Raw genomic sequence first — 12,076 nt, 5'->3', positions numbered from 1 at the left:
TGATTAGAGAATAAGAAACAACTTAAACTAGGAATAGAAATAAACTTCCTTAACTAGACAAGCGCATCAGCAAAAACAAAGCCTATAGCTAACATTACACTTCGGGCTTCCCAGGTCGTGCTAGGGGCACCCACCTGCCAGTGCAGGAGACATGGGTTTGATCCCTGGGTCGGGAAGATCTCCTAGAGGAGGGCATGGGAATCCACTCCAGTATTCTTGCCTGAAGAATCCCATGGACAGAGGAGCCTAGAGGGCTACAGTCCACAGAGTCACAAAGAGTTGAACACAACTGAAGTGACTTAGCACATAGCACAACATCACGCTTAGTGGTAGAGATTGAATGCTTTCCCCCTAAGATCAAAAACACAGTAAAGATATCCATCTTCACTATTCCTATTCAACATCATACTGGAAGTCCTAACAAGTGTAGTAAGGCAAGGAAAAAAAAAAAAAAAAAAATATATATATATATATATAAAGGCATACAGGTTGGAAAGGAAAGATTAAAACTGTTGGCTGGCAACCTGATTATCTACATAAATTCCATGGGATCTACCAAAACAAATTCCTCCTAGAACTAATAAATGAGCTCACTGAGGTTGCAGGATATAAAATTAATATATAAAAATCCATTGTATTTGTAAACACTGGTATTTATTAAACAATTAGAAATGAAAATTTTAAAATACTGTTTATAATAGCACTGAAATTATATACTTAGATATTAATCTAACAAATATTCATGCAGAATCTGCTAAAAACTATGAAACTGATTAAAGAAGTCAAAGAAATAAGTAAATAAAGAGGTATATTATGTTCATGGTTTGGAAGATTCAATATTGTGAAGATGTCAACTCTCCCCAATTTAACCTGTAGATTCAACATAACTTGAATCGAGATCCTAGCAGGATTTTTAAATAGAAATCAACAAACTGATTCTAAAACTTATTTGGAAAGGAACTAGAATAGCCAAAAAATTGAAAAAGAAGAACAAAGTCTGAGGACTCACTATTTGATTCTAAAATTCACTATGTGAAGTCACTCAGTCGTGTCCGACTCTTTGCGACCCCATGGACTGTAGCCTACCAGGCTAATGCTACATCAAGACAGTATGATATTGGCAAAAAAAATTATATACATAGGTCAATGGAACAGAATACTCATATTCTGTGGAACCCACATATGGCCATATGCTTTTGCAAAGGTACAAAAGCAATTCACTGAAGATATAGTAGTCTTTTAACAAACAGTGCTAGAACTGCTGCACATACATATGTAAAAAAATAGACCTCAACCTATGTTTCACACACTATGCAAAATTTAACCACAAATGGACAAAAATGCAAAGCTATCACTTCTAGAAAAAAAACTAAAGTAATTAGATAATGATGTCAAAAGCACAGTCCATAAAATAAAAATTTATTAGATAGGATTTCATCAAATATTTAAAATTTTTACTCTGTAAAAGATACTGGCTGTTAAAAGAATGAAAAGACAAGTCACAGACCAGGAGAAAATTTTTGCAAATTATTTATCCAACAAATGACTTGTACTCAGAATAAAGACCTCTTACAACTTAATAAAAAGAAAGCAACCAGATTTTCTAAATGAGCAAAAGATTTGAACAAATATTTCACCAAAGAAAACATGACGATGTAAAGTAAATCATGAAAAAATGCTCAGAACTAGGGAACTCAAAGTATAAGCACACTGAGATACCAATACACATCTTTAGAATGATTAAAATTAAAAAATAAAACAATAAACCATTTCAAATGCTGGCAAGGGCTGGATGCGAAATCAATGAAGGACTTTAGGTTGGAGACTGACATGACCAGGTCTGTTCTGAAAATATTCTAGTTGTTTTGTGGAAATGGGTTGAGAAAGGAGCAAGTGTGAAACACAAGTCAGGAGATAATCCCAAGGAGAGATGCTGACAAGCCAGGGGTTGGTGGAGATGGGGCGAGGTGGCTGGAATGCAGCATCACTGAGGAAGGAAATTTGACAAGCCTGGTAATGGGAATGAAGAGAAAGGAGAGACTGTTTGGAAGAAGAGCAGTTTTAGAGTTTGGAACTTCCCCTGGGTGGCCCTGGAGAATTCAGTGGCTACCCACTCCAGTATTCTTCCCTGGAGAATTCCATAGACAGAAAAGTCTGGCTGGCTACAGTCCATGGGGTCGCAAAGAGTGAGACGTGACTGAGCAACAAACTTTCACTTTTCTTTCACGGGGTGGCCCAAGGCATTCGTCATCCTTAAGGGTGGCTTCTGGAAGCAAAGATGCCACAATTAACAGGCCGTTAAGTTATACCCTTTCCTCTTTCATCATGATGTGACTGCCTTTCCATAAAAAGTTGGTTTTCAGCACATCACTGTATTTATAAGAAACAGAATCATCCAATATAAAATGTGCATCAAAGGATGCTAATGAGGACAGTCAGAACTGACAGCTTGAAAAGTCATGAGGGACAGTACGGGCTGTCCATTAAGGAGAGGGGGCCTGTTATTTATGGAAGTGTAGGGTACCAGAGTACTTTACGGAAGCTTCTTTTATGATAATTACTGTAGATCACACTATGTATATAAATTAAATGCAGATAACAACCTATGAAGAAAGTGGTGTAGTTCCTATTAAAGATGAGGAAAAGGAGACCCAAAGAGGTTAAGTGACTTGCCCAAGGTTTCAACTAGCAAGTGGCAGATTTGGGGTTCAGCCCTAGGACTGCTTGATCCTAAATATAGTGGTCTTTTCATCCTGCCACTGTACCTCATTTCCAATTGAACTGGAACGTTCTCTTTGCCTGACCTTTATTTTCCTTTCATTCAGAATGCCTTTGTGGCTGACCACTCCCACCCGAATCCATTCAGATCCCCAAGGCTCACCACAAACGGCCCCTTACCCACATAACCTGCTTCCCCGCCCAGAGGGCCACCAGCACACAAAGCCACTGTCAGAGCACTACCACTAGCACCACCGGGAAGCCCGCCTTATTACACGAAGGGAAAGTGAAGTGAACGTCGCTCAGTCGTGTCCATCTTTTTGCGACCCCGTGGACGATTCTCCAGGCCAGAATACTTGAGTGGGTATTCTTTCCCCTTCTCCAGGGGATCTTCCCAACCCAGGGATCAAACCCAGGTCTCCCGGATTGCAGGCTGATTCTTTACCAGCTAAGCCACAAGGGAAGCCCAAAAATACTGGAGTGGGTAGCCTATCCCTTCTCTAGAGGATCTTCCCAACCCAGGAATCGAACCAGGGTCTCCTGCACTGCAGGTGGATTCTTTACCAACTGAGTTATGAGGGAAGCCTTTATTATATACCTATTTCCAGTTATAAACTATAGCACCCTCGAAGGCAAGACTTTATATATGTATGAGAGATGATCAGTGGTGTGTGGATTTGAACACACGTACTAAATTATCCGAACAGGTCCAAAAGTTGGCAAATGAGGCTACAACAAAAATATATATATGGAGTAAGGAACAAGATAGTCGATTATTCACATTTTTATAATAAATATTTTTATTTAATTTATTAAAGTAAATATCAAGTTCATCTGTGCACACGAGTATTATGCAATTCATATGCTTTTTGAGCTACTATTAAAATCATCTATAGGAAGAAAGCATTCTGAAAAATAGAAGAATAGAACTGTATCTGTGAATAAGTTTTAAAAGAATCAATGACAAAAATCACTTTAAGACATTTGATAGACATCTTCTTACCATAATATTTTCTTCTAAGTCTTATTTCTTTGTGAAAACTATACTTACCTTACTATGTGACAAAGTCAAAGACTCATGCAAAGTTACAATTAGAAGGGAAGTTAAAAATCATTCAGTCCAATTCTTTTATTTTAGTGATGAAATCTTAGTTCAAAGTCACACGGCTAGATGATGCCAGATTCGAACTTGCTTCTTCCAAAATCAAACTTCAAACTCTGGAGAAGAGACTGCTGGCACTCTATATTAATATTCATTCAGAGCCCCAGTAACAAAACCCCAGTTTTATCAAGAAGTTACACACAACCTCTAAAGGACATTTCCCAGACTCCGTTGCAGCCAGATACACCCAGATACAGACTATGCTTCAGCCAATGAGATGCAAGGGTCAATGTGTGGACTTTCAGGAAGCCTCTTTGAAAGGGAGGGGATACAACAGTCTCACTTCTCTTCTTCCTTCTTGTTGCCTGGAATACAGATACAATGGCTGTAGTTTTAGCAGCCATTTGAAACCATGAGGATGAGGATCACACCTTGGGGCTAACCAAGAAAAGAGCTAGAATGAGCCTGAATCCCCAATAACCTCAGGAAGTCTTCCCAAGACAGCCTATTTCTGGATCTTCTTTTATGTGAAAAAAATAAATGAGTACATTTCTGTGTTACGTAGACCACCATTATTTTGGGTTTTTTAGTTATATGCAGCCAAACTTAACTAGCCCATCTTACTTAGCCCACTGTCAACCCATTCCTCTCTCATCTCAGCAAACAGAAATTTCAGTCTACCCAACTGCTCAGGCCAAAAGCCTTGGAGTCAGTATTACTGACTTGTTTTCTTTCATACCCCACAACCATCCCACCAGCAGTTCTCATCAACTCTTTCTTCATAATAGACCTAGACCTGTCTGGTTTTCGTGGCTTTCACTGCTATCACTCTGGGCCCATCACTACAGGTGACCCTTGAACAACACAGGACTCAGGGGCCCACACCCTCTGTGCGCAGAGAGCTCTGCATCACACTTCACAGTCTACTTTCTGTGTCTATGGTTCCACATCCACAGATTCGACCAACCCCTAATCCTGTGGTATTATAGTACAGATTTACTGAAAACAAGCTGCATGTAAGAAGATCCACTCACTCTCTTAGTTTTCCTCCGGCCTCTCTGGCAACTCCTGCCCCCTCTTATATCTGTATCTTCTATTCAGCCTTAAATGCTGGCTGAGATCTTTCTCCCTCTCCAGCTGTCCATTTTCTCAAAGGCAAGGTCATCCATCCATTTCCTCAGAGCTGTCATCATTATCTAGAGGATCATCATCAAGAATTCCAAAGTTAGAATATGAAAAAGAAGATATATACTGATGCATAACTGAGTCACTTCGCTGTACAGAAGAAATCAACACAACATTGTGAATCTACTCAACTTCAGTAAATTTTTTAAAATAGCAAAAACAATTTTAAAAAAGGACCCGCGCAAGTTTGAACCCATTGTTCAAGGCTTAACTGCATCTCTTTCGTCTGGTTTACAGCAGTAGCCTCCTAACTAGTCTCCCTGTTTCCATTCTTACCTGCCACCCCCTCCCCTCAGTCTGTTTTCCTCAGAATAGCCAGATTTAATTTTTTTCAAACATAAGTGGCCCATGTTACTCCTTTGCTCAGGACTTTTCAGTGGCTGCCCTTGACGCAGACAGAGCATGAGCGAAGTCCTTGTTGTCTACCAGCCCTGACATGATCTGGTCCCCTCCTCTGTCTCTGACCTCAGCTCCCACTCTTGCCCGCACCCACTGAACCCTGCCCCCAGGTCCTCTTTGCCATTCCTTTAATGTATCAGCCATGCTCTGGTCTCCAGGATCATAGCTTGCAGGAACTCTTCCCCCAGATATCCACACATCACCTCTCTTACCTCATTCAAGCCCCTGGCCAAGCATCGCCTTATCAGGAGGGCATCCCCTCTCCACCCTGCCTAAAATAGAATCCCACCCGCTGTCTACTGCCTGCTGTCCCCTGCATACTCGCCACCACGGGATGTTTGTTTACAGTCATTGTCCACATCCCCCACTGGAGCCTCAGTGTTTCTACTCTGAGCAACCTGCCATCCACGTGGAAATTTGTTAAATATTTCCCCGCAACAAAACTTAGCAGCTCCATCTTATTGGTTAATTAAGAAGATCTATAAGGGTAATATGGCTTTCTGTTCTAATAGTAATAACAATTATTATTATTATAGTTAACAGCAACTACAAAACATTAAAAATTTTGCAATAAGAATGATGGGCAGAAGTGCGTGGGGCCAGTTTGTAAGACTGACTCCAGAACTAACTGTCCTTGTAGCAGAAGACCCAAAGCCTCTTCTTACTGTTCTCATGTGACCTCTTCAGTGAGAACAGGGGCGGGGAGGGGGGTCAAAATGACCACTCACGATCTAGTGATGAACACAGCTGTCCTCGTAACTCGCCAGCTTTATGGAAAATCCGGACGACTTACTAATGTTTTTTAAAACATGAGTAAATAAAAGTCCATTAAAACAGATTTATCTTTTCATTCACAAACAGCTTATTTCTCGTCAAAGTTACGAAGTTTTCCGTTAGACTTATAAATTGAAATTAGAAATCTTTTGGGTAAACTACTCACCAAATAAGCCTTAAGCTTGGGACATTTTTGGAGACAATGTACTGCTAATATTTGTTTTTCCTGTGGAGAAGGAGCAAAGGCTGACAGAACATCACAGTTCCCATCTTCAAAGACCAAGAAGCCAAGTTTAGCTTCTTGAAGAACATTTGCAAGGAAAAACAGCAAACTATTTCTGAGGCTTTGCTTCAAAAATACACACTTCTTTCATACGTTCTTGATGACTGGTGCTTCAAGCTGCTAAAATATTCCTTCTTTGAAGAAAAAATACAGATCCCAAGAAAATTAAGAGTCTGGTTTTGAAGACAAGAGCTCCTTGCATCTGAATCCCATCTCCTTGATGGGATCCCATCTCCATTTCTCCTCATCTCAGCCTCCCCTTCTGGGGCAAGCATCACAGCTACCCCAGAAGACAGATGGCTGGTAAAAGATAAGAGAGTAGAGAGTGTGGAGCACCTCCTACGTATTCAGTAAATATTATCACTCTATAAGCAAAATAATCTACGGAAGTCCACACAAGCCATCAGCACTTTTAAACATAATACATATTAAAAATTGATTTTTTTTTTAGAATGTTAGGAAAATACAGAAAATTTTGAATAGACAATCTCCCTCAAACAAAGAAGTGGTGTGGACGACAGATAATTTTCCTCTAACAACTTTGAAACAGTGACCTCTGCTGGCCAGTGGAAAACATGAGCTTTCCAACCAAGTCTGGCGAGGGAGCAAGGGTTGAGTCAGCCAGGCTTGGTCCCTCTCCCCGGAACAAAAACCAGGTGTTGCGTTACAAGGGACAGAAATCGTCACAAGGGTTACCACGATGTAATTGGGATGTTAACAAAATTAAAGGCCGGCTTTTCCATTTGCTCATCTGCCCAGAAGTTTCTTTTTTTCAAACCCCGTGGTCTCCTATTTTTAAAATGTCATAATTGCATGCAAATGTTACAGCCGAAAAACAACGCAAGGGGCATTAAAAATCAATCTTCCATGTAAGCCTCAGATTTTCCAGCATGATGATCCAAAAGCAGAAGTGGTGACAAATGTGTAAAAAACAGAGTGAAAAAGTCAGAATGCATCATTAAGAATATTACAACAAAAGGAGGGAAAGAAACTTAGGGAACACATGCCTGATTCAGCTGGGGTAAACAGCCAACTACAAAGAAGGATTTTTTAAAAAATCTACAAACCTTTTATAGATATGACCCAGAAATCCAATTAGGAAGCAGTCACGACCCTTTCCTTCAGGCAGAAATATGCTCGATGGAGGAGGCTGCCCAAAAGTCTGTTGCTGCTGCTGCTGCTGCTAAGTTGCTTCCATCGTGTCCGACTCTGTGCGACCCCACAGACGGCAGCCCACCAGGCTCTGCCATCCCTGGGATTCTCCAGGCAAGAACACTGGAGTTGGTTGCCATTTCCTGCTCCAGTGCATAAAAGTGAAAAGTGAAAGTTAAGTTGCTCAGTCCTGTCTGACTCCTAGAGACCCCATAGACTGCAGCCTACCAGGCTCCTCCGTGCATGGGATTTGCCAGGCAAGAGTACTGGAGTGGGGGTGCCACTGCCTTCTCCTGTTGGCTGGGATATTTAGACATCAAACACACTCCTACCTCTTAAGGTATGAAATAAAACAGAGGTTGCAAACCGGCTATGTGGTTTAATTTGGCACTTACTACATCTTTTTTAAATTAATTATTTACCAACACTTTAAAAATAGAGATTTCACAGCAAAATCTGAATTTCTGTCTTCTTAAAAACAAATGAGATCTAGACATACCAAACATTTGCCCATAGCAATAATCAACTGGGGCCAAACAGCAGTAGTTGCTCCTCTTTTATTAATTTTTACTGCAGTATAGTTGTTTTACAGTGGTGTTAGTTTCTGCTGTACAGCAAGTGAATCAGTTATACATATATCTCTTTTTAGATTTCCTTTCTGTTTAGGAATCAGAGAGCACTGAATTCCCTGTGCTATACAGTAGGTTCTTATTAGTTACCTATTTTATATATAGTGTGGGTATATGTCAAACCCAATCTCCCAATTCACCCTACCCTCCACTTCCCCTCTTTGTAACCCTTAAGGTTTTTTTTTTCTACATCTGTGACTATTTCTGCTTTGCAAATAAGTTCATCTGCACCACTCTTCTAGATTCCACATATAAACAAATGATGTTATACAATATTTGCCTTTCTCTCTCTGACTTCATTCTTTTTTTATTTGTTTTTGGTCATGCCATGCAGCATGCAAGATCTTAGTTCCCTGACCAGAGATCAAAGCCATGCCCTCTGCAGTGGAAGCGCAGAGCCTTAACCACTGGACCACCAGGGAGTCCCTTACTTCACTCTGTATGACAACCTCTAGGTCCATCTATGTCATTGAGAATGGTATTATTTCACCCCCTTTTATGGCTGAGTATAATCCCACTCGTGGGCATACATCCGGAGAAAACCATAATTTGAAAGGATGCTCACTGAAGCACTATGTATAATACCCAAGGACATAGAAACAACCGAAATGTCCATTGACGGAGGGATGGATAAAGCATATGTGGTACGTACATACAATGGAATATTACTCAGTAGGCATTCCTGTAGATGGGGCATGTGCTGTTTGCTGCGTTCCCCATCCTGACAGCCTTACTCATCATTTTATCTGTCTGGCTTTTTGTAAGTTTGAGACCCCAGGTTTCTGACCTCCTTAAGGTACTGAGGATGACCTGAATTTAGTTAAAACAATTATCAACCATGTGCAAGGTACTTCAACAGACACTTGGTTTATAAAAAGACATGAATCTTGGAACTCAAAGAACTCATAGGTCATTTCCAGTAAGGCCAAGTAAACTCATTAATATGTCACGTGCATTGAAAAGGTATAGAAGTGGTAAAGAGAAGTGATTAAATTCATTTTCTAACTTTTTGAGATGCGACTCAGCCCACTGATGTTCAACCATTCTTCTTTCCTAATATGTGCATTTAAGGGTTTAAATTTCCTTCTAAGCATTGCATTAGCTATATCTTATAAGTTTCGGCATGTATTCTTATTATCATTTTTTAAGAATCATTTTTCTAATTCCCACCTGTGTGATTTTGAAGTGTATTTCTTAATTTCCAAACATATGGAGTATTCTTTTTCATTTTGGAAATGAAGACCCAGGTTCAATCCTGGAATGGCTACCCATTCCAGTATTCCTGCCTAGAGAATTTTATGGATAGAGGAGCCGGGTAAGCTACAATCCATGGAGTCACAAAGAGTCAGACAAGACTGAGCAATTAACACTTTCACAGACTATTCTATTGGGTTGGCCCAAAAGTTCATTTAGGTTTTTCTGTAAGATAGTATGAAAAACCTGAACAAACTTTTTGACCAACCCCATAATTGTCATTTCAGTGGATATTTACCTTACTTGCCTTACAAATATAATCTAAATCATTTTAATCCTTTGAAATGTGCTGAAACTTGCTTCACAGGTCAACAAGTAGCCATATTTGTAAATGTTCAGCGTGAGCTTGAAGAGCATGCCTGTTCTTTAACTGTCAGTTGCAGTACTTTATATGTGCCCATTAGGTCAAGTTTGCTGACGGCGTCAATCAAATATTCCACATCCTTACTGATTGCTAAAATCTACTTAAGCGTGTGTGCTCAGTTGTGTCCGACTCCTTGCGATTCCATGGACTGTAGCCTGCCAGGTGCCTTTGTCTATGGGATTCTCCAGGCAACAACACTGGAGTAGGTTGCCATTTCCTACTCAAGGGGATCTTCCCCACTCAGGACCTGCGTCTCATGCGTCTTCGGCAATGGCAGGAGGACTCTACCACTAGCGCCACCTGGGAAGTTTATTCTGTTATTGAGAGAGCTATGTAAAGGATCTTGTTATAATTGTGGATTTATTTCTCCTTGTAAGTGGTTCTGTCCGTTTCTGTTTTGTGTATTTTTTATTAAAGTACACAGGAAGCACATAGATCTTCCATATCCACTTCAATAAAAAATTTTTTTCAATGAATTTTTTGTGTACACATCCATATAATCCAAATCAAGATAGAGAACATTTCCAGGACCTCATAACGTTTCCTTATGCTCCTCTAAGTCAATATGCTGCCCCTCTCTCCATTACGATTCTGACTGATGAGGATAAGGTAAAGTTTTTACTTGATTTGAAAAGCACAAAAATGTAATCATACAGTATATATTCCCTTGTGTCTGGCCTCTGTTGCTTACTACTGTGTCTATGAGCCTCCTTCATGTTGTAATACAAAGCAGTAATCCATTCTTTTGCTTGCTATGTAAAACTGCATTGTAAAAGTGTAGCATAATTTATTCATTCAACTACTGATAGTTGAATTGTCCCCACTTTGTGGCTATTGTGAAAAAATCCTGTTTAAGTATCCTTGTAAACTTTCGGTGAGCACATGGACTTACTTTTCTTGGGCACATGCCAATTACGGGAATTGAGTCTAAGGCTGGCATGTTTAGCTTTAGTTTAGACAGTGTGCATTTGTTCACTCCTTCCAGCAATTATGGGTTTTATTTGTTCCACATCCTCATCAAGTCTGTCACTGTCAGTCTTTTTAACCTGACAGGTGTATAGTGGTTTCAATTTGTATTTCCCTAATAGGAAATGGCAACCCACTCCAGTTTTCTTACCTGGAAAATCCCATGGTATTTTCAGAGGAGCCTGGCTGGCTATGCAGTCCATGGGGTTGCAGAGTTGAACATAACTGAGCACACACACAGGCACAATAATCAATGGGGCTGAACACCTACCTCCTCTCATAAGCCATTTCAGTACCCTCACTTCTAAAGTGCTGTTCATCTTTTTCCCATATTGTTTTAATATACTTTGAGGCTATGTTATTAGGTGCATTAACATTTAAAATTGTTATCTTTCCATGAACTGAATCTTTTATTTTGAAGTGACCCTCTTTATCGCTAGTAAGGCTTTTTGCCTTATACACTGTCAAAAAATTAATGCCAAGTATACCAGCTTTTTTTTAACGTCTGCGTGTTTATCTTTCCTATTCTTTTATTTTCAGTATATCTTTCTTTAAATGTGGCTTTTGTTGACAGCTAACAATTTTGGCTTTGTTTGATGATGCTTGTTTTATGAGTAGTGCATTAGTCCCTTTATATATAATGTAATTACTGATATCTTGGATTTAAATCTACAACTTATTATGTACATTTTCTTTGTCCTACCTACTTCAGATGTCTTTTTCCCTCCTACTTACTTTTGTTCATTTTTTGTTATTTCATTTTTTCCATCTTAATTTGAAACTCTAACTATTCTTTTGCAGGTTATCCTTAAGTTACACTGCACTCCTTTAATGTATCAAAGTCACCATATCAAAGTCCACTTTTACTCTATTCCCAATGTAAAGACCTTGTGCTTAGTCGCTTGGTCATGTCCAACTCTTTGTGACCCCATGGACTGTACCCAGCTAGGCTCCTCTTGTCTATGGGGATTCTCCAGGCAAGAATACTAGAGTGGGTTGCCATTCCCTCCTCCAGAGGATCTTTCCAACGAAGGGATAGAACCCAGGCCTCCTGCATTGCAGACGGATTCTTTACCATCTGAGCCACCAGGGAAGTAAAGTAAGTAAAGTCGCTTAGGCGTGTCCGACTCTTTGAGACCCCATGGACTGTAGCCTACCAGGCTCCTCAGTCCATGGAATTTTCCAGGCAAGAGTACTGGAGTGGGTTGCCATTGCCTTCTCCAGGGGATCTTCCCAACCCAGGGATGGAA

Source organism: Bos indicus, chromosome 3 (assembly GCF_029378745.1).
Source record: "Bos indicus isolate NIAB-ARS_2022 breed Sahiwal x Tharparkar chromosome 3, NIAB-ARS_B.indTharparkar_mat_pri_1.0, whole genome shotgun sequence".
Classification (NCBI taxonomy): Eukaryota; Metazoa; Chordata; class Mammalia; order Artiodactyla; family Bovidae; genus Bos; species Bos indicus.
The sequence above is the reverse complement of the archived record's forward strand: the minus strand, read 5'-3'. Positions refer to the sequence as shown.